At 38.0% G+C, this 24,431-nt stretch overlaps 1 long non-coding RNA gene across 4 annotated transcripts; it reads left to right on the top strand.

The window, feature by feature from the left end:
* The first annotated feature begins 1,702 nt into the window (after positions 1-1,702).
* LOC149065574 (uncharacterized) lies at positions 1,703-17,747 on the top strand. 4 transcript variants are annotated; one of them, XR_016195615.1, is made up of 4 exons: positions 1,836-2,045; positions 11,702-11,833; positions 12,221-12,413; positions 16,540-17,747. It is a non-coding gene; the product is annotated as an uncharacterized LOC149065574 (long non-coding RNA). The 4 variants fall into 4 exon arrangements; XR_016195617.1 differs by lacking the exon at positions 12,221-12,413 and having other exon boundaries at positions 1,703-2,045; XR_016195616.1 differs by lacking the exon at positions 12,221-12,413 and having other exon boundaries at positions 1,849-2,045; positions 14,854-17,747.
* The last annotated feature ends 6,684 nt before the right edge of the window (positions 17,748-24,431 follow it).

The raw sequence follows: 24,431 nt of genomic DNA, 5'->3' as shown, positions 1-24,431 counted from the left end.
CTTGATAGTTTTAAGAAAATGAACTATGGCGTCACACTGTTTCCGCTAAAGGGCTAGGCTGTCATAAAGAAGGAAAGCTTCCGCAACTAGAGGGAATCAAGCGGGTCTGCTGCCACGGGCACCGGACCAGAGGAGAAGTAAATTTCACCTCTTTACCTCTCATTCAACATTACAAGGAGGGCGCTAAAATGCGTGATTGTCCCGTGCTGACCAAGTATCTATTTAGTTGCGGCCCTAATTGTACAGGTTAGTGGTTCTTAACCAGGGGTGCGGAAAAGCATTTTTAGGGTGCAAGATGGAGAAAAAAAATTGTAACATGTTGATTGATTATTCGGAGAAATTAATTCTGGATTAAAATTTTAATTTTTAAATTGAAAAATACAAATCGCACACCTACATTTTGACGACTCATTTTTTAGCTTTTGCTTCCAGAAATGTGTTGCGTGAAATTTGAATGTTTCCAGCTTGAAGGGATTTAGAGGACACACTCATATATACAATTGGCACATGCTTTTGCTAAGTTTTTTTTTCTCTTTGCGACACCAGATCCATTTCTTTCGATCTCAATTCTACGAATGATGGTAATTTAGTGCAACATGCTTTCATTAAAATATGAGCCAGCGCACGTATTCAAGTGCACTTTCAAAATTCTGATTTAGAACAATTTTTGTGTGCTCAGTTGGAACCATTTCCGAAACTTGGGAAGACCGCTTCGCAAACACTTCTACCATTCGCTACCACCTACATGGGGTTTTTGCATCACGTTTGCTGATGAAAAGAAAAACCATGAATCACTGGAATGCAAGTCATAATATGCTAGCAGGTCCCCTCTCAAAGAGAAAACCTAAATTTCAATATAATTATGAAAAAACCATAACAAATTATTCACTAAAAATCGATATGTAGTGAGCGTATTTTAATTTTTTTTTGCGTTGATAACTGTGTACTTTTTTCTTCAACAAATTAGTTTTGTAATTATCTTTTAACTTTAGAATTTTTCAACTATCAATCAATGAATAATCAATGTAATTAAGTGAGAAACTTAATTTTTTAACAAATAGTCAACACATCATTCAAGGGAGTGCGGGAAGATAAATTGAACTGGATTGGGGGGGGGGGCGTGCGGAGTGGATAAAGGTTAAGAACCACTATTCTGAACCTTTGGAAGACCAATATCAATTATGTCAGTACCCACAACTCGATTCAAGACACAAAGAAAGCATTCACGTCAAAATTTGCGGTCGTGTCCACAACAACACACACAGCGTACCCAATTTTTTTTCCCTCAGAAATGGAAACCAATGATTTTGAATTAAAACCATTAAATTTTTTAAAAAAATTCTTAAAAAAAGGACTATGGACTATGGCGAATTCTGTCTTAATAGCTTAGTTGGTAGAGCACTCGTCCGGCAAACGAGAGACCGGGGTTCGAGTTCCCATCAGGGCAGAGATGAAATTTCCTTCCCTGAAACACCGATATTTTTCCAGTCTTCCGTATCCGTTGTTTTAACAGCGGAGAGTGACGTCTTTCTACGTATTTCAGCAATATAGTAGACATTTTTGTTCATCGACGATGGCCCGTATTTAGAATCCCAATTTTCAGTATCTTTCTCGAGGAGATATGGTCAGTATTCCTAGGTTGGTCCAAAGATGTAAAAATAATACAAATACAAAGGTCATAATAGACAAAATGCCCAATGAGGTGGCTGAAAAAAGATGCCCATAAAAATATGGTTGTCAAAATTAAGTCAAAATATTCAGATATTTTTAGTTAAAAAATAAGTCAACTCAAGTAAATTTTTGACAGGAAATTTGTTAAGGATCTGGCAACTCTGAAATTCTTGAAGCAGTCTTTGGTTTTATTTCATCACTTTCGCTGTGCAAGTAGGTTGTGCTTGGTCCGAGAAAATTTCCTCTGTCCTAGAAATATTTTGATAACAACCACGAAATTCTTTGAAGAACATGAATCGAAATTCAAGAGTTGATTGATCTCCAGATTATTGTTTTCTCTGCGATGGTTATTGTTGAAATATTTGAAAGTCACCGTGAGTATCTCAATTCAGTCTCCAACATTATATTATATACAGTGGATGAACCCATATGAACTTGGTAACTAGTTCGTAAATAACAGAGACGATGAAAAAAAGTGTGGGGATTAAAAAATGAGTTGGTCATTCACCGTTATTGATGATTTTCATAAAAATCACTTACTAACATTTTGCTAAGAATAAGATTCCATGGGATTGGTATAGGATAACATTTCACTTCTTTGACTTGGCTTCTCTGAAATATTTTCAAGGATGGTGGAACTACTTGTTGTAAAACCTATTTCTGTTTCTGATCTTTGATTAGAGGACTCAATGTAATTTTGTGAATCCCATATTTTCTCTTTGTCAATTTCTGTCTTTGTGAGAGTTTGCACAGTAATTTCTTCCAAAATATATATTTTTTCATCTACTGTCAAGCACAATCTTTTCCGTTTTGTTGGCATTGCAAAGAAGAAAGTACCCCAGTATCATTAAGATATTCACAACGATATCATTAAGATATTCTTACCAATACCGGTCCGACATTGAATGAATGCCAAATGTTAGAAAGAGGTCGGAAATTTTTACGTCTCAAATTTATCTGTTTACGTAGCCGTTCACTTCTCGTCCAAGGATGCCTGCTTGGGTTTTAACAAAAAAATTTAATTATAGTTTATATTATCATTTATTTCAAGTATTAATTTCAATTATAATATCATTTATTCATATTTTATATTTTTATTTATAAACAATAATAAAGCCATTATATCTAATGTATATGCCATTATGCTAATGTATTCTCTAATAATGTAATGTAAAATATCAGCTAAAAAATATCTTATTTTTGAAAAATTAATATGGTTATACCTCTTTGGTGGGTTATTATCATCAAATACCTCTTTTTCCCAGACCCTATTAAGAGCGTCCTGAAAAATCATGCTAAGCATAGGCGTGTGTAGAATTTTCTTGGGGGGGGGGGGGGTTAATTTTTTTCTTAAGGGGGGTTTAAGTTTTTCCTGCAAAATAACACAAATATCGGCTTTGGGGGGCCATTAGAACCCCAAAATGTCCCTTTGCATATGCCAATGATGCTAAGGCTTATTTTTGGGGAAACGTGGTATGTTCTGTGTCCACTTGACCCCTGCGAATATATCTATTGATGGGTCAACAACACTCATTGATTTGTTCTCCTGCCAACACATCACTTTGGATTTATGTCTGGGCGAAAATAACACTTTTGAATGCTAATACAGTATATGCCATGGATAATGTTATCATTTTCACAAAGTACGGAACAGAGACCAATATCATAACATGGGAAAAAAATTTGATGGTAGTTATCAGGATTTTGGTTTATATTCTAATTTTTTTTTGTCTTTTTTTACATATTTTGCAGCAAAGGTTGAACCAGACTCATTTCCCCCATAGGTTATCATTATCAGATTGCAAGAAGGCTCTTTTATTGACAAAAATTTCTGTACTCAGTTCACAATGTTCTAATTGGGCCATAATCAGGGGTCTGTCCAGCCAAAACATTGGTCCGTTTTCCCGACCCTTCACAAAATTCTGGATCTAAAAAATGAATGTTTCACAAAATTCTGGACCTGAAAAACGGACCCTTCACAAAATAAAAATTAATGAAACCATAAATTTAAAATTTCATTTCTTTTGTGATAGATTAGATTACTTTATTTCCCACAAAATTACTTATTTTTCACAAAATGAATGATCCTTTGCACAAAAATAAGGAAAATTCTCAAAAACAGGACCCTACAAAAAAGTCTAGACAGACCCCTGATAATAGCTGCTATGATCCATGTATGTGTAACGCTGCTTTTGCAATGGCTTTCCGCTGGTTATAGTGAAGACAAGTATGAGGTAAAAGTGGTGCTTTCTTCAGTCCCCTTAGTCAGTTTCTTTTAATTGACCATATTCACAGTTCCTAGAAAGGAAGAGTTTCACAAGGAGTCTATGGAGAACCTACCATACATCACAAGAAGTAATGTAATTCGTGATAGGCCAACACATTAGACAGTTCTATTCTAACTCCTCAGTTTCTGAAAAAAAAAGGATTTTAGCTGAACGAATTTTTCATTTCACTTTTTCCCCAACACAAAAAATTAGTAAGATTCAACATTTTTTAACTAGTTATGTGGGAGAGAAGAGTTGTCTCATTTTCATATGTACCATTTGACAAAACGAGACATATGGTCACAAAGCCATCTTAAGAGTATCATGGGCCTCGGGCCAATTGATTTTTCTGAGGCCCTACCAAACAACTTCTCAAAAATTTCAACCAGATCTCATATTTGTGAGGCCCCTCTTCGCTTTAGACCACCGGGTCATGCCTTAAGACTGTATGGCCATTGTACTTACTACCAGAATTTTTTTCAGATAGTTATTAATCGGGTGCTATTATCAGGAGCCCCAAATCCTGATGTGATCACATTAAGCGGCATGCACTGTACAATAGAAGCTTCTTTTTATGAACGTGTGCAGACTTGAAAACTTATTTGTAAATAGAAAAGACATTCTGAAAATTGACATTGTTTGGGACCAAAAGACTAATTTATGAAAACATGTTGGTTTGCAAATTTGATACGAAAATCGAGCTTTGACTGTTCATAGATGCTTAGTTATATTGACATCTGCAACATTTGTTTTTTTTTATGCATTATTTATAAAGTCCCTCCTCTTATTCCTCCTCATTTCTAGGTTTTTTTCTGGCAAAATAGTTCTGAACATAATTTTTTTATGTCAGCCAAAGAATTGAATTTCTCAGAGTGAAGAAAGACCTGTAGGTGTACCATTAAAGTACATTCCTGGTTTATTTTTTTGTTTTCCCAACAGATAGCTCATCAGCGAACAACAATAAAGAATGACAACTTTCTTTTTTCCACTTAAATCATTTATTAGCAGTGTTAAATTTTACAAGTAAAACATTTTAAGATTGAACATCATAATGAAAAAAAATGTATGGTTATTGAAACATTCTCATCAAAGCAGTTTGACGAGACATCCTTCAGGGTGTCTTTATCGCAGGAATCAATACTTCATTATTTGGCTGAACAGTTCAAGCGCTTGGAGCATCTCCTAGGGATGCAAGTCCTACAGGAACAGTGTTGAGAGTCCAGGGAAGATGTAGTTATGTCTCGAAGCTGGTCAGAAAGATCCCATCCTAGATGAGAGGCATCACCTCGAGCTTTTACATGGGGACTTTCACACAGGCAGAGAGATGGTGACCAGGAGGAGAAGTAAGACAACTTGGGAGGTGCTAAAGCACGCTACTGGATTATCAATACATAACGTAGAAAAAAATGCAACTCATCGCACAGCTTTCAGAATGAAGTGACATGAAATGCCACAGGAATGAAATGTGGTAGAATGAAACACAACTGTACATAGCACACTGCTGGTATATAAAGGGAAATTTTCCCATCACACATTATTGCAGGAACCAATCAGCTTTGAGAATCAGTGACACATAACATTTGACAAAATCTTATTTGAATATTTTTATGAAATAAAACAATTTTGTATAATTATAACATTCAGAATCTGGCAACACTGAAAATGTGGACCCCAGCCAGGTCTTCAATATTTACAACATTAGGCCTATTTAGCGTTTCCAAATTCCCAACATTTTGAAGCCATTGGGAACGGGAAATCATATTTCCCGAGAATTCTCTGGAATTCCCAAAATCACTTACCTACAGTTAAACCCCATTTACACAACTTCCTCCATTTATATGACATTATTTTCTTCCACTATTACTCTTTATACTTTTTAAATTTAAAATATTTCATTTATGCGCCCCACAACTTAAATTACATGACGTTTTCCCGACATGAATCCCAAATTTTATAATTACTTGATTAATATTATTATTATATTTATATTATTATAATATTAATGATTAAAACGTAGAAGGTTTACGAATCTTTGCGTTAAAAGGTGAATATTGGCACCCGTGCTGTACTCAACTCTCCTGGTGGCAGCCCTGGCATCTGTCCTGAATTTTATTAGTTTAGATATAGACTCTGAAAAACTTATTCAAAACTGATTCGATTTCATATTTTTCCTGTTGCAGATCAAATTAAATTTATGCATGTGAAATTTTATTCCCTCTAATTTTTCCTCAGTTAGGGTCGTTCAAGCAGATTTTTAGCCATTTTTGACCTCTTCCCTTGGCAGCAAAAGTCAGCAAAACTCTGATCCCTTCCTCTTGTCAGCAAAATTTCATCAGCTCTGCCCCCTACCTCATAACGTATATTGGGATCAGAGACATACGCAGGCTTGGGGGGGGGGGACACAAGCTTTTCTATGCCCCCCACCAGATGACAATCAAAAAGATTTTTGGTGCAAAAAATATTTTTAAAAAAACTAAAATTTCTGAAGAAAATACCTATATTATTATAATCAATTTCTGTTAATTTCAATGATATTTGAAGGTTCTCTATTCTTGTTACCTCGTAGGGAAAGAAAAACATCATCTGTCCCTTCTGTTGTCAGACTTTGAACAAAAGCTGATTCCATCCACTGACAGTTGATTGACAGGATGGGGGGAAGGGAAGGAAAACATGTTATCAAGGAAAGACTGTTCTACAGAGCTAGCTGCGCTTGTGTCAATGCAGAAATAAGAGGGGTTTTAAGAACCTGGAGATATTTCAGGATTGTGCCAAAATAAAGCAGATCCAGTTAGACAAGATATCTCAGGATTGTTGCTGTAATGGTTAATCCCATATGACAGTAAACATTTTTTACTTTTATAAAACGTTTCATAGATGGAAATATGATCCATCAAAATATTGAATTGTCTGGAGCCTATACATCATGGTGTTGGAAGATTCTTGCTTGTGAGCTATAGTCTGGGCACTTTGTTACCATGTTTCATCTACATATGTGACAGACATACTTCGCAGAGGAGTAAAGTCAATTAAATTGTTTTCACTTGATATTTTGATGCCTGTTTAATATTTGTATAACTATCCCTTTCTTAGTAAACAACATTCATTGTATGTTGAAACGTACCCCGGAGAACTTTATTTGCTCTTTTTTTCCCATTTATTAACTTAATTCGAAAAAATGAAAGGTGTGAATGATTGGAAACCAGCAAAAGCAGATATGATCTATATCCATAGAAAGGATATCATTTTGCATGAATTTAATAAAAAGGCTTCAGCCATTTAAGAAATCACTTTCCTATATAAAAAAAAGTTAATGCTAATTTGAAAACTGAAATTTCGAGTGTTTATTGATAATTGAATGGTTATTTCAACAGTCTTCAGCTGAAATGCACTGGCATCGTGTTTCACTTGTGTATAGTTAATAGTATAGTTGAATTGTAAAAGTCTAAAATTTCTCCAATATCTTGTTTCCAAATTTTTCTAACCACTCACAAGTTCCAACATACTGTTGATATATATATATGAGTATAATATAACTGTTTTTATACACCGCTGGCCACCGTAAATGCAACACCCTGAAGGAAGCATGCAAATAATATGAAATTTACAACATGCATTAGCGGAGGTGAGATATGCAAATGATTAGAATTTCAGCGCAGACGCACATCACGCGCGCATGTGGCGCCACTTCAAAGCGCTATTTAAGGCTTGGAGATTTCGACGATTTGAAGTACGGCAATTGTGTTTTTCTTGTGGTTTTTTCAAAAAAACGATCAATTATGCCTCGTAGAAAACAGCGATCATCTTTTGATCAAGTATCCGAGTTCGACAGAGGAAGGATAGTGGCCTACCGAGATTGTGGATAATCTTTCAGGGAAATCGGTAGTCGTGTTGGACGAAACCAAACAACTGTAATGCGGATATGTGATCGTTGGATGCAGGAGGGTACGACGGACCGACGTGTTCGATCGCATCCACCTCAGTGCACCACTTCACGTGATGACAGGCGTATTGTGCGTATGGCAGTGACGGATCGCTCAGCCACATCACAAACCATAGCACAGCACATTCAGTCTGTACCGCATCATCCAGTGTCTGCGCGTACCATTCGACGCCGTTTACAGCACAGTGGTCTGTCCGCAAGACGTCCATTACTTCGTCTACCCTTGACGCAGAACCACAGACGTCTCCGCCGCCAATGGTGCGATGAAAGAAGGATGTGGACGGCACAATGGAATGAAAGTGTCTTTACTGACGAGTCACGCTTCTGTCTGCAACACGACGATGGTCGGATTCGAGTCTGGAGACACCGTGGAGAGAGGATGCTGAACAGCTGCGTTATGCACCGCCACACTGGTCCTGCACCGGGTATTATGGTATGGGGCGGTATTGGATATCACTCTCGCACTCCTCTAGTACGCATTGCCGGTACTTTAAAAAGCCAGCGCTACATCTCCGAGGTGTTGGAGCCAGTTGTCCTTCCTTACCTTCAGGGCTTGCCCACAGCCATATTTCAACAGGATAATGCGCGACCACACGTGGCACGCATTGTCCAAAGGTTCTTCGTCAATCGCCAGATTGAATTGCTTCCCTGGCCAGCTCGCTCTCTGGATCTTTCGCCGATAGAAAACATGTGGTCCATGGTTGCTCAATGATTGACCCAGATTACATCCCCAACTGCCACACCAGATCAACTTTGGCAACGCGTGGAAGCTGCTTGGTCTGCTGTACCCCAACAACACATCCAAAGTCTCTTTGAATCAATGCCGAGGCGTGTGGCAGCGGTGATCTCCAACAATGGCGGTTACTCTGGCTACTGATTTTGGCAGGAACCACACTTCACAGAAGTCTATAAATTTAATCATTTGATGCTTGGTCAACATGTTATCTACAAAATAAATATTGTTGCGATATCTCTTGTCTTTCTTGGTGTTGCAATTTGGGTGGCCAGCAGTGTATATATGAGTATAATATAACTGTTTTTATATATATGAGTATAATATAACTGTTTTTATAATCTCGGCAATAACCATGCTCAATAATTGTATAGTGATGCTGAATCTAGAATAGTAAAATAATTTCAAAGGTAACATAACTTTTATGAATCCTATAATAATGATGAAAGTGTTGGATCTTTTGGATAATTCAAATATCCAGTATTGATGAATTTGAAAATTGGAATTATATATTTTGTCGTCATTTTGAACGTGAAGTTAAACAAGTTTGACTACATTAATTAGCCTATGATCAGTTGTGGAGGCTGGAGGGTTTATCTGGTTATTGTTTTTAACCTTCAGATGCTACTTGGAGGCTCAAGTGTATATCGCTAAAAATAGAATTTGAATGTGCATCTATGGGATGAATATCATTCCTAAGAAGTTAATGCTTTTGGGATGTAGTAGTTCATTTAATTTATGCCGATGCTAGATGAGCATGATTATCATGCAGGCTGAAGTTGACAACAACAAACAGTTGTCAGGTGAGTCCTGTTTTTCACGGAAAAACTGGTTTCATAATGGAAAAAAATACTTGTCAATGCTGCACAGTTTTGCCATTTGCAATTGACCAGCAGCTCTAGTTTATTCTTCATCCCCTAAAGCATAAACTTCTATGCGTGCAATTAATGTTCCTGTAATATCTGCCAGAAGCCAGAAAGCCTCCTCAAGAGATTTAAATGACTATTTTTCCATCAATCATCACTATTGCTTAAAAGAGCATGTTTTGCATTTTTTAAACCTTTGTAAAGCGAGTCATAGATGGAAATATGACCCATCAAAATTTTTCTGGTTGAGTTGTATGGAAATCATTCCGTAATTCTGTTGCTGTAAATTCTGTCATGATTGACATGCTTAAAAACAAATATGTAGGGATCAATTGAGAAGCTGTCAATTCTCTTAGACATAATACATTAAAAAAATCGCAGAATGTAATCTTTTTCCTTCTTTGCCTCAGAGTAGTGAAGATGAGCCCCATCAGCGGGGCAAACTTGTAATGCTATTGCCACCACACTGTGGGCCACCAGGATCTCTACCCATGGTGGTCCCACAGAGAACAGGGCACACCCAGACATCTCTTCTATCTACCAAAAACTTCCTGTCATTGAGTGTTCTTCCTTCTTATATTTTTCATCTTTATGTGGTATAGTAGATGGTAAAAAGCCCACATAACTCTGATGCATGATTTTTTCTGATGTATCATGTTTGATAAAGTAGCGTCCCATCTAACCAGAAATACAGTAACTCTTGTGATGTACATTGCGCATAGTTTCAAATTACTAGACATACCTCCAACAATTAATAAACACTTTTCAAAACTTGTCTTGATAAATTTCTTTATATGGGAAAACAAATCTTCTATACATATAGAAATGTCCTCTCCACTTGTCAATACAAGATTCATTGAGAGGCTGGTTATTTGTGGAGGTGAAGATTACAAGGAAGAAAATTCATCACTGCCCCCACGGGGACTCAAACCCCGGTCTCTCGCTTGCCTTACAAGTGCTCTACCATCTAAGCTATGGAAGCAGATAGAATGTTTCAATCTTGGAGCATATATATATATATATGTTGAAAGGCACCATACATGGATGGCGTCAACAATCAACTAATAGCTCCTGAATGACATAGGCCAACCAGATGGTCGCATGCATATAGAAATGTCCTCTCCACTTGTCAATACAAGATTCATTGAAAGACTGGTTATTTGTGGAGATGAAGATTACAAATTATAATCTTCACTGGGTTTCGAGTCCCCGTAGGGGCAGTGATGAATTTTCTTCCTTGTAATCTTCATCTCCACAAATAACCAGTCTCAATGAATCTTGTAAATCTTCAGCCATAATGATGGTGACAACTGAGTAACACTGACTGTAGAGCATCATGGAGGCATTTTAAAGTAGTTTATCACTGTTCTCCTTGGCCGCTTTACCTGAAAGAGGAGAAAACCTAGTATTCCATATTACCCACATATTCCATAATCCCTACCACTTCCTATATATATTTCCATACGCCACCTCATCAGGCAATATTTCCGCTGTAGCCATGTATTTGTATTTAAAAAATTCAGTAATTGCTTAACTGTATCTCTTTAGGTGGAAATCTTCTAATGCTGGCTATGAAAACTTACTTTTTTTGTAACCAATAAAAATGGTAAATAACAGCTTTTAATTCTAATGTGTTTCTACATATAATGAGTATAGTTTTCTAAGGATGAGATAGCAATCTAACTGACTAACAATTCATTGACTTGGGCTTCCTTTCAGGATTATCTTGACACTTTTCTACTGGTTTGCTCAATTGACAGTGATAGCAGATTTGATAAAGTCAGACGCTAAGGTCAATGTGATTCATTGGGAAATGAATCAAAGTCAAAATTACATATTATATGACTATGGCAGATGTATTGATGTTTTCTATACAGTTGTAGTTTGTGTTATTTTGCACAAGCTCATAAATGACATTTTTTTTTTGGTAATTATAAAAAAAAACATGTGCTAGCCTGTCACTGTTGAGTGAAAAATAATATTTGCTTATTATCAAAGCTCAGCTTAAAATTTAAATGCTGTTCGCATCGTGTCTGCCTAATGTCTACCTCTAATGTGTATAGACATAAATTGATATAGCTACCAAATAATTTTTCATGAAATACACAAATTCTACTGTAAATGTAAACATTGTTTGCCAAGATCTTTCATTCACTTCATTCTTTAGTTATTCATGTTTCCCCCTCCCCAATTATTTTAAATCTAATTTAGATTTTGTATGTAGATAATCCACTGAGGTATTGTGATAGAATCAATGGCTCAATGAAGAAAACAGAAATTATTTACAATCCAGAAGATCAGCATCTAACCTTAGACATGTTGAAGAGATTTTTGAAAACAGAGCTCTTATTTTACGGTATGAAATGTTTTAATTTTATTGTAATGTTTTCTATTACTGAGCATGCTTTTTTTTTATATGTGAGGGTTACCCCCCCCCCTTTTTAATCATTCTATGATTTGTAATCAGTGCATTTAAATTGCTAGTTAACTTCATTTGTATCAAATGGTTTTATAATTGTTTTAATGTTCAAGTTTGTTATACTGAAACCCTCATATTTGCTGATTTACTGAAGTTTCTTCACAACTGAATAATTATAATGTAGAAATATGAATTGAATTGCGATTGTACTCAGCATACTGCTGGTATATGAAGGGAATTCTTCCCATCACCTATATCGCAGTAACGAATCACTGTGAAGAATTGGCAGCATTAATTGCAATATTAACAAATTTTTTTTTACAGACAATTTCTTATTTGCATATCTTTACGAAATAAAACATTATTGCACAGTTATGACATTTGGAATCTGGCAACACTGAAAACACAAACATTGAAGACTTGACCGGGGTCTACAACATTAGGCCTATTGTAAATTGAGGAAACTCATAATAATATTGACCATAAGAGTGGTCCATGGCCCACCATCGATGTGAAGGTAAATATTGCGCATTTTAAATATAATTATATTTGCAAACATTTCTAAATTAAAAATATATTGCACATTTATCACATTTTAACTGAGGTAGACTACAACTCTTCGCAAGGTTTCCAATCGTGAACCGCAGAACCCCTATTATACTATCTGCGATTTGCAGGTCCCTCATGTTACACTGTCATCTATTACTCTTAATGCTTAGGTCTCACCCAGACACAGCCCGAGGCAATTAGGCTCGCTCAACACAGCCCTCATAACAATTTGATCTGTTTACAATTTGCAACAGTTAGTATGTAAATTATGTGTGTGGAAGGCAGGTATTTTTAGCTAGGGGGAGAGGGCTCAGAAAAATCAGTTCACTCAAGGGCCCCATGATGCTGTTTAGAAGGCCCAAGCTTACTTTATGAAAATTGCATGAAAGCTCATTCCAAAAACTCAGCATTAACGTGATCTATAGTTTGCAATATTACTAATTTTTCTGCATTTGTGCTATCCTTTTATTGAAGGTTGTTCAAATAATGTATGAGATATGTGGTACAAAAAAAACTGCATGAAATGTTATACATAATGATATTAGTAGTATTTGAGAATGAATTTGCAAATTAAAAATAATAGGTGTAAAAGGCGCGAATTAGAAGAGAAAAAATATACGAATGCAGATATGATTAGCAAATGCAAAAATTTGTATACTCAATGCTAAAAACCCTATATATACAGGGTGATTATAAAAAAACTACCCCGACATATGGGCCCCTAACTATCATACCATTCACAGAAACTGAATGAAATTTTGGCATAAGGTATTTTGATGTATGCGCTCAAGAATGATATGGAAAACAACAGTGTCACTCTAACAGTTACGGTTACAGTGAGAAAATTTCGAAAATATCAAATGGCAACACCAAATTTTTTGTATTGGAATGTGATCTCCATTGTGAAAAACCCTAAATAGCGTTCGAACGGCAACTGTAGCATGAAAATTAAATTAAAATTAATTAAAATTATTCAAAGCTCAAAAACTCATGGCCCACATCCTGCAGTCAGGCATCTAGGCTGGGATCTTTGGTGGGCCCCCCCAGGTCAGATCTTTACAGGCACCTCTAACATGAATTTGTAATGGCAAAAACAAAGAATCTCATCTGATGAGAATCATCTCAGGCCCTGCCAGACTCTTGTGGGGCCATGTAGGAACCTCAGTTGAATAGGAGTATGAAATTAATAAATAAAGTCTTATAACTATCGAGGGTTTTGAGAAACTTTACATTGGAAACCTCTGATATAGAGTACAGATATAGGCTTACAGAAATAAGCAGTCAGAACATTCCAGAGCCAAACAGCACCACACTAGCAGGGGTGGAAACTCTGCTCCAATTGCGCCGCACTGTGCCAAAATTAACATCTTGCTCCAATAGTGTATTTTCCTATTTTTCTGCACCAAATAGCGAATTTTGCTTCAGTATGCCCAGAATTTCGGAAAGGACGCCAAAATATTTTTGTTCCTCCTTGCCGTGAAATGATCCTTTCTGAGAAGAGCATGTTTTATTCTACCGTACTTAAACTATCGCCTTATTTAAACTATCGGCCCCTCATCGTGCGAAACCCAGATAATATCTGTGATCGTGCAACTGAAGATGGTTTGCAATGGTCTTTCAGCTTTAAAGTGCAAAATGTGAGTCAGTTTCCGTTTTAAGAAAAAAGTCGCTACTGGAAGCAGCAGAAATTACTATGGTCGATCGTCATTGCGTCAAATCTCGATGTTTCGTGAAAACAAATTTCATTCCGGGAGTAAAAAGAGCATGTCCGCCGAATTACGAATGCTAATTTAGGAACTGCTGAATTCTTTATGGGCGTTGTATAATATTTTATCATGTGTATATATTGTTTATAATTTGTGTTAATTGCATTTTTAATTGGGTTGCTGTATTTTTGAAATATATGACAACCATATTTTTATGGGCATCTTTTTATCAGCCACTTTGTTGGGCATTTTGTCTGTTGTGGCGTTGTATTTGTATAACGAGCGTTAAATCACCAGTATCGCCAAATAACGAGTGTAAATCGCTAATCTCACCAAACAACGAGTGTCAGATCGCGAAACATTGTGTTGATTCTTCCGAAATTCTCTCCCATTTTGCAACAATTTCTTTCCGAGTATAAAAAAATTGAAAACATAAAAAAAATTTTAGTTCATTTGAAGTGCTGCTGTTCCAGACAGCAAATAGTGCCCTCAGTAAGCAAAAATCATCTTAAATAGACTGTCATAAAATTTTATGACAGCCACTCTGTCAAACAAGGTGTTAAAAGCCTGAAACACCAAAAACAAAAAGCAAGCTGATGAAAAGATGTCTGATAACAAAAAACAGTGCAGTTGTTTTATTTTGAAAAGGGGTAAGGGTTAACGAAAATATTTTTGTTAAAAAATTCTGCTGCTCTAATTTAGGAATGTCTGCTCTGAATCATATTTTGCTGCTCCAAAACTGCTCCGAATCCTGAATTTGCTGCTCCAAAGCTGCTCCGAATCCTGAATTTGCTGCTCCAAAACTGCTCAGAATCCTTAATTTTGCTGCTCCAAAACTGCTCAGAATCCTTAATTTTGCTGCTCCAAAATGGACTTTGTCACTTCCCACCCCTGCACTAGGGATTCTTCTAATATGGTGTTGGCTGAAAGAAGCATTAGTCGGAAGATGAACAAGGAATCCAAACTTGCGATGGAGGGGATTTGATGAAAGAAATGAAAGTTGATTAGAAAAATTTTGATAAAGAGTGATAAAGATCCTTAACCTAATTTTTTTCAGAAACCAACCCTAGAGACAGGTGGTACTTTTTTGGAAATGCAAGGAGGTGTGTTGAGATGAATTAAGCATTGAATAGTAAAGACTTTAATAGCATTTCAACACTGAAAAGTATTGTATTTACCTGCGTTTATATATTTATCCACTCGTGCTTTCCCTTCAAAATTATTTTGAGGTGTAAAAAAGTATGAGAGTGAAACAGTCGTAATAAATCTGCCATGCAAGGGCGGCATTTGGATCTAATGAAATTAACCACTTTCACTACAACAAACATTACATGTTCAAAGTTGGAGAAAAACTTCTTGCACAAGTTTTCTTGGTGTATGATGCAGTGGAAAGGCACCATCTTCATATTTCTGCATTTTTTGTCATCTGACTTTGTCAGTGTGATTACCCGTCTTCTGACTGGTCATAGAGGGACACCATCTGTAGTTATGGCAGATATGTTGCATAAGTCGAGCTCACATTTGGCCAATGTTTCTACCATACTTAAATATAAGTCGGAACTTCATGTTGTATCTTTAAGTGCAACAACACTGGCTAACTCCTTAACAATATTGAAGTTTTTGTCGATTCCATGAATGAAAGTGGCTGCTTATGCGGTATCTGTTGCATCCGTTGATTCATCCATAGCTAATAATCTATCGCACAAATAAATCTATCTATCTACTGAGTAAAACAAAAATTCCTCATTTGGATTTGCAGGTCTTGAATACATCTGCAAACAGATCCTATGCGCGTCTTGCTACTGTCACATCAGACAAACTAATGTTCGAGGCCTTGATGGACAAAGCACATCAACTGCAGACTGATGACATTCTTTAACAAATTCTCCATCAACGAAGGGCTTCCCATGTTTCACAATTTTTGCTGCTATTATATAACTGACACGTATAAAATTTTCAGATTGTTCATTTCTTCCGAAGAATAATGATTGTTCAACTTTGATTTCAGTTCATTGACTTTTTCACATTGAAAATGTCCCTCCAATCCAAAATACTTCTAATAAATGTGATCAAAATGCTGTGCTTGTAATTATGCCTCCATGTTGCCTTGTGCCGACCCTGGTTCAAAGTGTATGTAAAGGTAGGGACACAATCATTGCATTCTATATCTATGAATTATTGGGGGGAAGTCTTAGCCCACCACAAGTTGCTATAGGAGGCTTAAAGGGCTGGAACTCTCTAGAATTTTTTTATGAAAAACTGCACTAGAGTCACTATTCATTCTTATTTTAATGCAAAAACAATAGCGACCAGTGTAATTTATTTCATGAACCCACTCAATGCTTGCTTCAAAAATGTGAAATTTTTATATTCATGTTTATATTACAGGGAGCTTTCCAGGAAAAGTTTTTGAAAATCCTTTAATTATGGAAGTGATATTTGATTATTTAGAAACAAGAAAAGAAAATCAGTTGGCTTTGCATCAGTCTCAAGAACAACTGGTATGTAATAGATTTGCCAGAGTTTCTGAAATGTGCTTTCTCAATTACAACAATATTAAACTGAGACCTAGAAATTATTCCGAGAGACAGAATAGCCAGAGTTTTGCGAGTCCATGTCTTGTAACAAGTCTAAACCAATATCATCGGAAAAGCTTGCTGACCAACATTTTTAGTGGCCTTTCTGCAAACATTTCTTCCACCTTTCTCTTTACTTCTTTTCTCTTCCTACTTTTTTTTTGGTTCCATTTTATTTCTTCTTGCAATCCCTATCTCAATTTTTACATCTCCATATATATTTTTCTGTTTATTTTTTCCAGTTCTTTTGGTTATTTCTGTCTTTACTTTAATTTTACGTCTTCTTAGCCTAACTCTCATTTTATTTCGATTTATAAACAATTTATAAACAACTTTCTTATTTTTTATTCATTTATTTTTAATTTTATAATTTTTTTTATTTGAATATTCTTTTACTGCATTTTTTTAAAATTAGTTAATTTATTGTCAAATATTTTTTATTGTGTTCACTTCTTTTGTTATTTTTTCATTTAATTTTTTTCTATTATTCTTCTAGCGTTATTCTTATTCAGCTTTTTTTTGTTATTTCATCTTATTTAATCTTATGTTGATCTTTCTGTTCCTGTTATCATGGTTTTGCAAAGATTGAAATTGGGATATATATTAGTATTATTTTTTATTTGTATCCTAATCTTTACTTTCCTCATGTTTTTTTATATTTATTATTTGTAAAGTTCTATTTCCACTGTGTCAATGTTAGTGAGAAAAAAAAAAAGCTAAATATTGCTAAGCAAGAAATTATGGCATTCATTCTTTGAATTTTGTTTTTTTTCGTTTGAGAACATGGAGAAAGTGCCACTGAAAAGTTAGGAAAATAATGCATTTTTTGCATGTCAAATGGTTGTTGCTTATTCATCCTGTTTGTGAGGACTTGTGTATACATGAAATACACAGGTAGATCTTGAACATTTTTTGTTGTATATATTGAGAACAGTTTTGTAGCTAGCATTTTCATGCAGCCTCTGTAAAATAATGTAAATAGAATCATATGAATAATAAAATGTTTTTCATGTGTCTCAATCTTTCATTTTTTTTTTTTTTTGTGTGTGTAAAAAAAAGTTCCTTTTGAATACCTACACAGTGTAGTTATCTTAGGGTGGTGCAACCTGTGCAATTGCACAGGGCGCCGAAACGAGTTAGAAAACTTAGATGCACATAAATATAAAACATGAAAATTAAAGGATGAGGGGAAAAAAATCTAGGTTTGGGTAGTTGATCAGTACTTATACTACTGATTTCTGTGAAAAGAATACGCACACACTAGCTTTTCTTTAATCATCCAGGAGATACTGGGAGGTTTGCTTTTTCTTTGGTTGTCCAGCAGTGATGGAAAAAATAAAGAGAAATCGAGAAAATCTCCCGCTATCATCCCCTTTTTCTGCTAACAAGGAGGGCTGAGCCGTCTGCGAGTTCCGAATTCCCTCACCTATTCAAAACACGGAATCGAATCGCCAGAACAGTATTTTTTTTAAATATTGGCATAAGAAATGAGTCAAGATCTGCAGGTTTCTTTGAACAGGGATCCGGCAGGGGCTCGGGCAGCTAATTTCGCAAATGCACCGCGATTACACGATTTCAGCCAATCACGTCTCTTCTTGGTTTACGATAATTCCCACAACTGTTGTGCCTTCGGTCACAAGATGGCTTCGTTGTCAATCTTCAACACAATCCAATCTTCATTCTAAACTATCTTGGCCTGTTGGACAGGCGTCTTGCACAAAGGACACCGCGAACCAAAAAAAGTTTGGTAACTAAGGCGGTTTTTAGACCGTGTTTTAGGAAATGGAAACACTTGTGAAGAGAACATCTGAAAGAAATGCAGGATTTTTGAAGAGCAGACTGAGTGGTATTTTATTGCTATTAGAAAGAGAGATGTAGAACAGTTAAAAAAAAGTTACAATCAACTCAGCTTTGTATGAACCATCGATGGAACTCTTTTTTTCGTACCGATCACAAGAAGTGAAGTGAGAAAGATTTCTGGCGGGACCTATCTGTTTTCAGACATCTGCCGCCCTAAAAACGGGCTCCTGGGGGGCCCATATGAAGAAAAAAGACGAGAGTGAATGTATGTATGTCGGGTTTGGACAAAATCGGGATCCCATAGGTTTAAGAACTCAACATGTCCTTCTGAAAGGTTAGTATTATTAATAATTTCGGCAGGAAAAGTGAACTGCTTCGTGACGTCATCATCTGCGTCTGCTCTCACCTCATTGGTCGGTAGAGTACCTAAAAAGTAATTGGCTAAAAAGATACAAAAATACAATTTATTAATCAAAATATTAGTTAGAGGGGAAGAATATTATTAGTAGTTTTACAAAGTTCAGGGAAAAAATAGAAGCGATAATTTTTATTTCATTTTTTCACCAAGCCATTTCTGATAAAAATCAGGAATGACTCGGAAATTTTTTGTTTTTTATATGATTTTTTGAGAAAATATTTTTGGAAAGATGGTGAAAGGAAACTAAGAAAAAGAAGTTTCCGTCAATTTTTACAAATACAACGCCACAACAGGCGAATTGCCCAACGAGGTGGCTGACTTAAGAACATCATGGATCCCCGAGCCATTTTTTGGAGGCCCTACCTACTACTGTTACACCACACATGCACCCCGCCCCGCGGAACCCCCAACGAATCGGTACATGCGGGAATGTGCGTGTAGTGAAACCTGACGACGAAGTTTTTTGTTTCTCTGTAATGCTTGTTATGTGTAGTGCTGCCATCTGCCACCAGTTTTTCTAACTATGAAGTGTTATGATTGAATGATTTATCGTTGTAGGACAGTTGCTGTCTGTGGCGAGACATTTTAACGGGGAGATCGGCTCGCATTTGCGCCTTGAAGTTGGGAACCACAGCAAACCAACTTCAGCCGACCACCACTGTGGGGTTCGAACCCGGATCCTCGCATCGCGAGTCCGTCACTATAACTACTCGACCACCACAGCGGCAAAAGTATCACTTTCTGGGGCAGGTCGGAGTCGAACCTCAGGGTTCGTTCTCGGATTGTCCCTATGTATCTCACGCCATGCCTTTACCGATCGCGCTATCGTAGCAGTTCAAGAGCTTTTAGCTGCTCTTTTGAAAATTTACTCGCTGCTACTTCACGAGTATAGTTCCGGCTTCTTGCAGGACTTTATGAAGTATTGCTCGTTTTTCTTTCTGCGAGCTAAATTGCACGATATCTTCCATGCAAGCTTTGGCAAATTCGTACATTTCGTACGCAGAATTAAGATTGGCCACCGATGAGTCAGTGAACGCTGCTTCTGGCGTCCTGGTCACATGTTTGCCGCCCACGGCGGATGCTATCTGCTCGGTCGGGGTAACGTTGACACTATTTTCAGTCTTAATTTCGTTGTTCTCTTGGGCTTTCTGGACCGGGGCGAGGGACCGCTAGCTTCGTTTAGTCTGACTTCGATGACTGACATCGATAGCAGATATTAAGTGATAATCGATTGGGGTTACGTCGATGTCTCCCTATCGATATGGCAACGAGTAGCAGTTGCTTCATGTCGAATATTTCCTTTGACTTGTCGTTGTACGGCAGTTCAACTTTCCATAACGGAAGCATTTTTGAACGCAATCTCCGTCTTTGAGATCGTAGCTGAGACACGAAAATCGGTTCGAAGCCCTCCTCGATTAATTCCTGTTTGATGTCTTCAGCGGGTACCGCTGAATCAAGTCCGTGTATGATGACGCTGAATGAATGACTTGGCATCAGGTGTAGATTGCCTTAATATTGTAATTTTCTCATCTGCCAGGACCTCCCTGACTCTGTCGTGATCAGTGGTGCTGCGAAAAATTATTTTATATTCACAGCGCCAGAATTTCACTTCACACGCGTCTCGGCATGAATCTTTAATTTTCTTTGCAATGGACATTCTCGAGTACTGTGCTGTTGTGCACAAAACGCACAATTAGGCCTATCATAGCACGTATACGATGCATGTCCCGTTCTAAGACAGTTCCTACATTGCAATTCATTTTTACTGCCTCTATACCTCTCTACCCCTACAGGTGCTCCACCTATTTCATTGATATTAAAGAGTCCCTTATTCTCTATAGTGAATTCTACCAAAAACAGTGGCAGCGTTTTCCCTGTTCTATAATTTTTCATATTTGAGACTCGCACTACCTCAAAACCCTGGCTCAGCAAGTCCTCAGCTATCTCATCAGTTTTCACATTATATGGCAAACCCCTAATTACAATTTTTAAATGTCTCTCCGTTTTAAGTTGAAATGTATAAAATTTAAATTTCAATTCCTTGCATTTAGCAGTTATAAATCTACACTCATTGCCATAAAAATTTGCGTACCAAGAAATAATTGTGGGATCGAAACGAAAGTTGGCCTGAAGGTACATGTCGGGCAGATATGCAAATGATTAGAAATGCAGCGTGATTGAGCATTGCGTAATGCCACTAGAGGGCGCTGAACTTCGTTCTCCTTGGAGTATAAAACAGGTAAGCAGAGCTTGCTGGAGTGTACTTAATCGTTTGCAAAGGAAATGCTCAGGTAGACATGCCGTTACGCCGCCGTCGAAGACCATATGAGCAGTTGTCAGAGTTCGATAGGGGAAGAATCATCGGGATGATAGAAGCTGGGTGGTCAGCTCGGCGAGTAGCTCGTCAACTAGGCCGTTCTGATTTTACTGTGAGGAGGTGTTGGGACCAGTGGACAGAAGAGACGCCATTTACACGGCGACCAGGTTCAGGACGCCCTCGACAGACCAGTCGTCGAGAAGACCGTCACATCATCCAAAACGCACGCGTAGAGCCAACCAACTGCCTCATTGGTCGCTATCCAGACACAGGCAGCAGCTTCACTACGGGCCCCTGTGTCTTCCCGAACCATCACAAGGCGCCTGGCTGAAAGACATCTGGTATCGCGGCGCCCATTACGTGTGCTGCCAATGACACCCACCCACCAACGCCTCCGTTTGGAGTGGTGTCGAGCACGACGGGATTGGACTGCAACGGAATGGAACCAGGTCGTCTTCAGCGACGAATCGAGATTCAACTTGAGCAGTGATGACAATCGTGTTCGTGTGTGGAGGCCCCGTGGTGAACGCTTCAATCCTGCCTTCGCTTTACAGCGACACACCGCTCCCACAGCTGATGTCATGGTATGGGGTGCCATTGCTTACGATACACGGTCACCCCTAATATTGATCCATGGCACAATGACAGCCCAGCGGTACGTCCATAACATCCTTCAGCCACATGTGTTGCCACTCATGGCAGGGCTCCCAGGAGCCATTTTTCAACAAGACAATGCTAGGCCACACACAGCAAGCATGTCACAAGACTGCCTCCGCCACATTACCACCCTTCCCTGGCCTGCTCTATCCCCAGATTTGTCACCAATCGAGCATATCTGGGATCATTTGGGACGGCAAGTTGGACACCCTACGAGGTTGGTCGAACTAGAGGCGCATTTACAGCAACTGTGGAACGAGATGTCTCAGGACATCATACGGAACTTGTATGCCTCAATGCTCGCTCGTATCGCATCGTGCATTCGCGCTAGAGGGGGTCCAACAGAGTACTAAAACTTCTGTTCATCTGTACTTTTTTCTGCAATAAATGATCCTTTTTCTTGGATTTCCTAATCACTTACTTATATCAACATAGTACTTACCTACATGTGTAAAATTTCGTTTCATTTTGACGACTTCTTCTGGGCGCGCAAATTTTTATGGCAATGAGTGTATAATCATTTTCCGAGAATACTTTTACTGAGACCGTTTTATCCGTGGATTTCACCTCAGGAATGAACTCACACCTGGTCTTCATAACCCCGTAGTCCCTCAGCCAGTTTTCTTCCCAGTCAGACAACACTATTGGGGGTATATTAAGTTTCCTCTTTTTCCTTTGAACTGGTATAAAATCTTGATTATTCGCCTCATTCACGTTACGCGTCAATTCTCCGTCGCCATTTATCTCATCCGCAATAGCGGTACTTGTACTCGCGCCAACGTTAACACCCAGCTCCGGATTTTTTATATTTACATCAATTTTTATTTTACCCCCAGTTTCCACATCACTCTCATCTTCCGTATTTATTGCAAAGGCTAGGGTAGCACCACCATTCTCAACCGCCTCATTTACCCTTTCATTATTTACATCGTTAACGTTCTTGCTAACCCTATTTTCAGAGGGGGCGTTTCCTTTGTACTCACTTTTACTATTTTTTCTCTTTCGGGGTCTCAACCTTTTCTTTATGTCGCCGCCATTTCCAGCATTGACTTTATTACCCTTTTTATTCACTCTGAAATTACTTGCCAAACTATGGCGGCACGGGTTTTTGTCGACATATTCAAAAAACACACAAGTTGACGTGAGTACCTCCGGCAGGCAATCGCACTGATCCTCCTCCTCTGCGGTAATATACTTGTCGAAAGTTGCTAATAAAACATTAAAATTTTCAGCTATCGGGCAATCCGCACCCTCAGCAGATATTTCTCTGAGTTGCTTATCATAGTATCCCCCCAACCATGCCAAGAGCTTTACCTCAAATTCATGGGTGTCCGCAGCTAATTTAAAATCCCTTCCAAAAATTTCATTTGCATTTCCCTTTAAAACAATAAAATCAGTATATCTCCCCAAACTCGCATCCAAAATGGGGCAAAATTTCACCATATTGCGCAGACAAGTATTCAAGTGCACTCACCTGTTTTTTCTGCCAAAATTCCAGTGTAAGGCCAGTAGCAAGGCCATCATCCAGCTCAGCCAACGCCTACTATCCACAGGCGTCCCAGGAAGTATACTCCCTCGACCAGGCCGGGAGAACAAAAACAGCAACAACGCCGAGAGCGCAGAGTGCCGGGGCCCCAGACCTGAAATAAAATATGCGATAATGCGATATTTAGCGGCTCTCAGGCCCGCTCTAGTATGAACCTTCCCGAAGACGACCTCTCCAAACTCTCGTCCAAGACCGTCCAGCAACTTCAGATTTATATCCGAGCTACCGCTGGAAAAACGACGGAGTGAACCCTTAGCTCCAGGAGGGGGCAGACGTAAAACTTTACTGCCGACACGCTAGCACCAACTCACAAAGCAGCAGCCAGAAAGCATCGACCTTCTTGAGGGCGCGTCGCGCCGAAATGTGCAGATTGCGAGGCAGTAGTGCTCGTCGATTCTGGCGAAGTACTTCGGAGCAGCCTGGTTTGCTCGGGTGGTTTGGTCTTCTTGTCGCTGAAGACATCTGCCATGGTTTTCTAGGTGCGATTGCCTTCGGAAAGCGAGTTGCCACGCAGGAAGCAGACAGGTTGCTTTTTCAGGTCAAGTGTCATTTCCAAAGATTTAATTTTTTCGTTTGCAATTAAAATAGTTAGAGTTTCTAATATTCCTACATTAGAATTTAAGATCCGACTGAGTACGGATTGTTGGTAAGTTAAATTAAGCTAAACTAATTCAGCATTGAATGTCGTGAAGTTCGATCATCGGAGAACAAAAAATACGTGCGTCTCCTCTCGTGTCTAGCTCGAGAGGGGTTCCAAAAAATTGAATTCGTACCGATCACATTAGCCCCGTTTATATGGGAAATAGAAAAAGCGGGTTTGAAACCCGCTTCAAGAATTTCCACCAATAACTGCGCTTCATTTCTTTCTTCACGAAGGAAAAAAGTCAAGCGGGTACTACAGTATATAACTCCCAACGCTACCGCAATATTAGCACATGTAAACGGACCTATTGATTGTGTGCGGAA

Source organism: Pholcus phalangioides, unplaced genomic scaffold (genome assembly GCF_987345545.1).
Source record: "Pholcus phalangioides strain wild (caught in Gottingen) unplaced genomic scaffold, Ppha-v1.0 ptg000039l_1, whole genome shotgun sequence".
NCBI classification, from domain to species: domain Eukaryota; kingdom Metazoa; phylum Arthropoda; class Arachnida; order Araneae; family Pholcidae; genus Pholcus; species Pholcus phalangioides.
The sequence above is the reverse complement of the archived record's forward strand: the minus strand, read 5'-3'. Positions and strand labels throughout refer to the sequence as shown.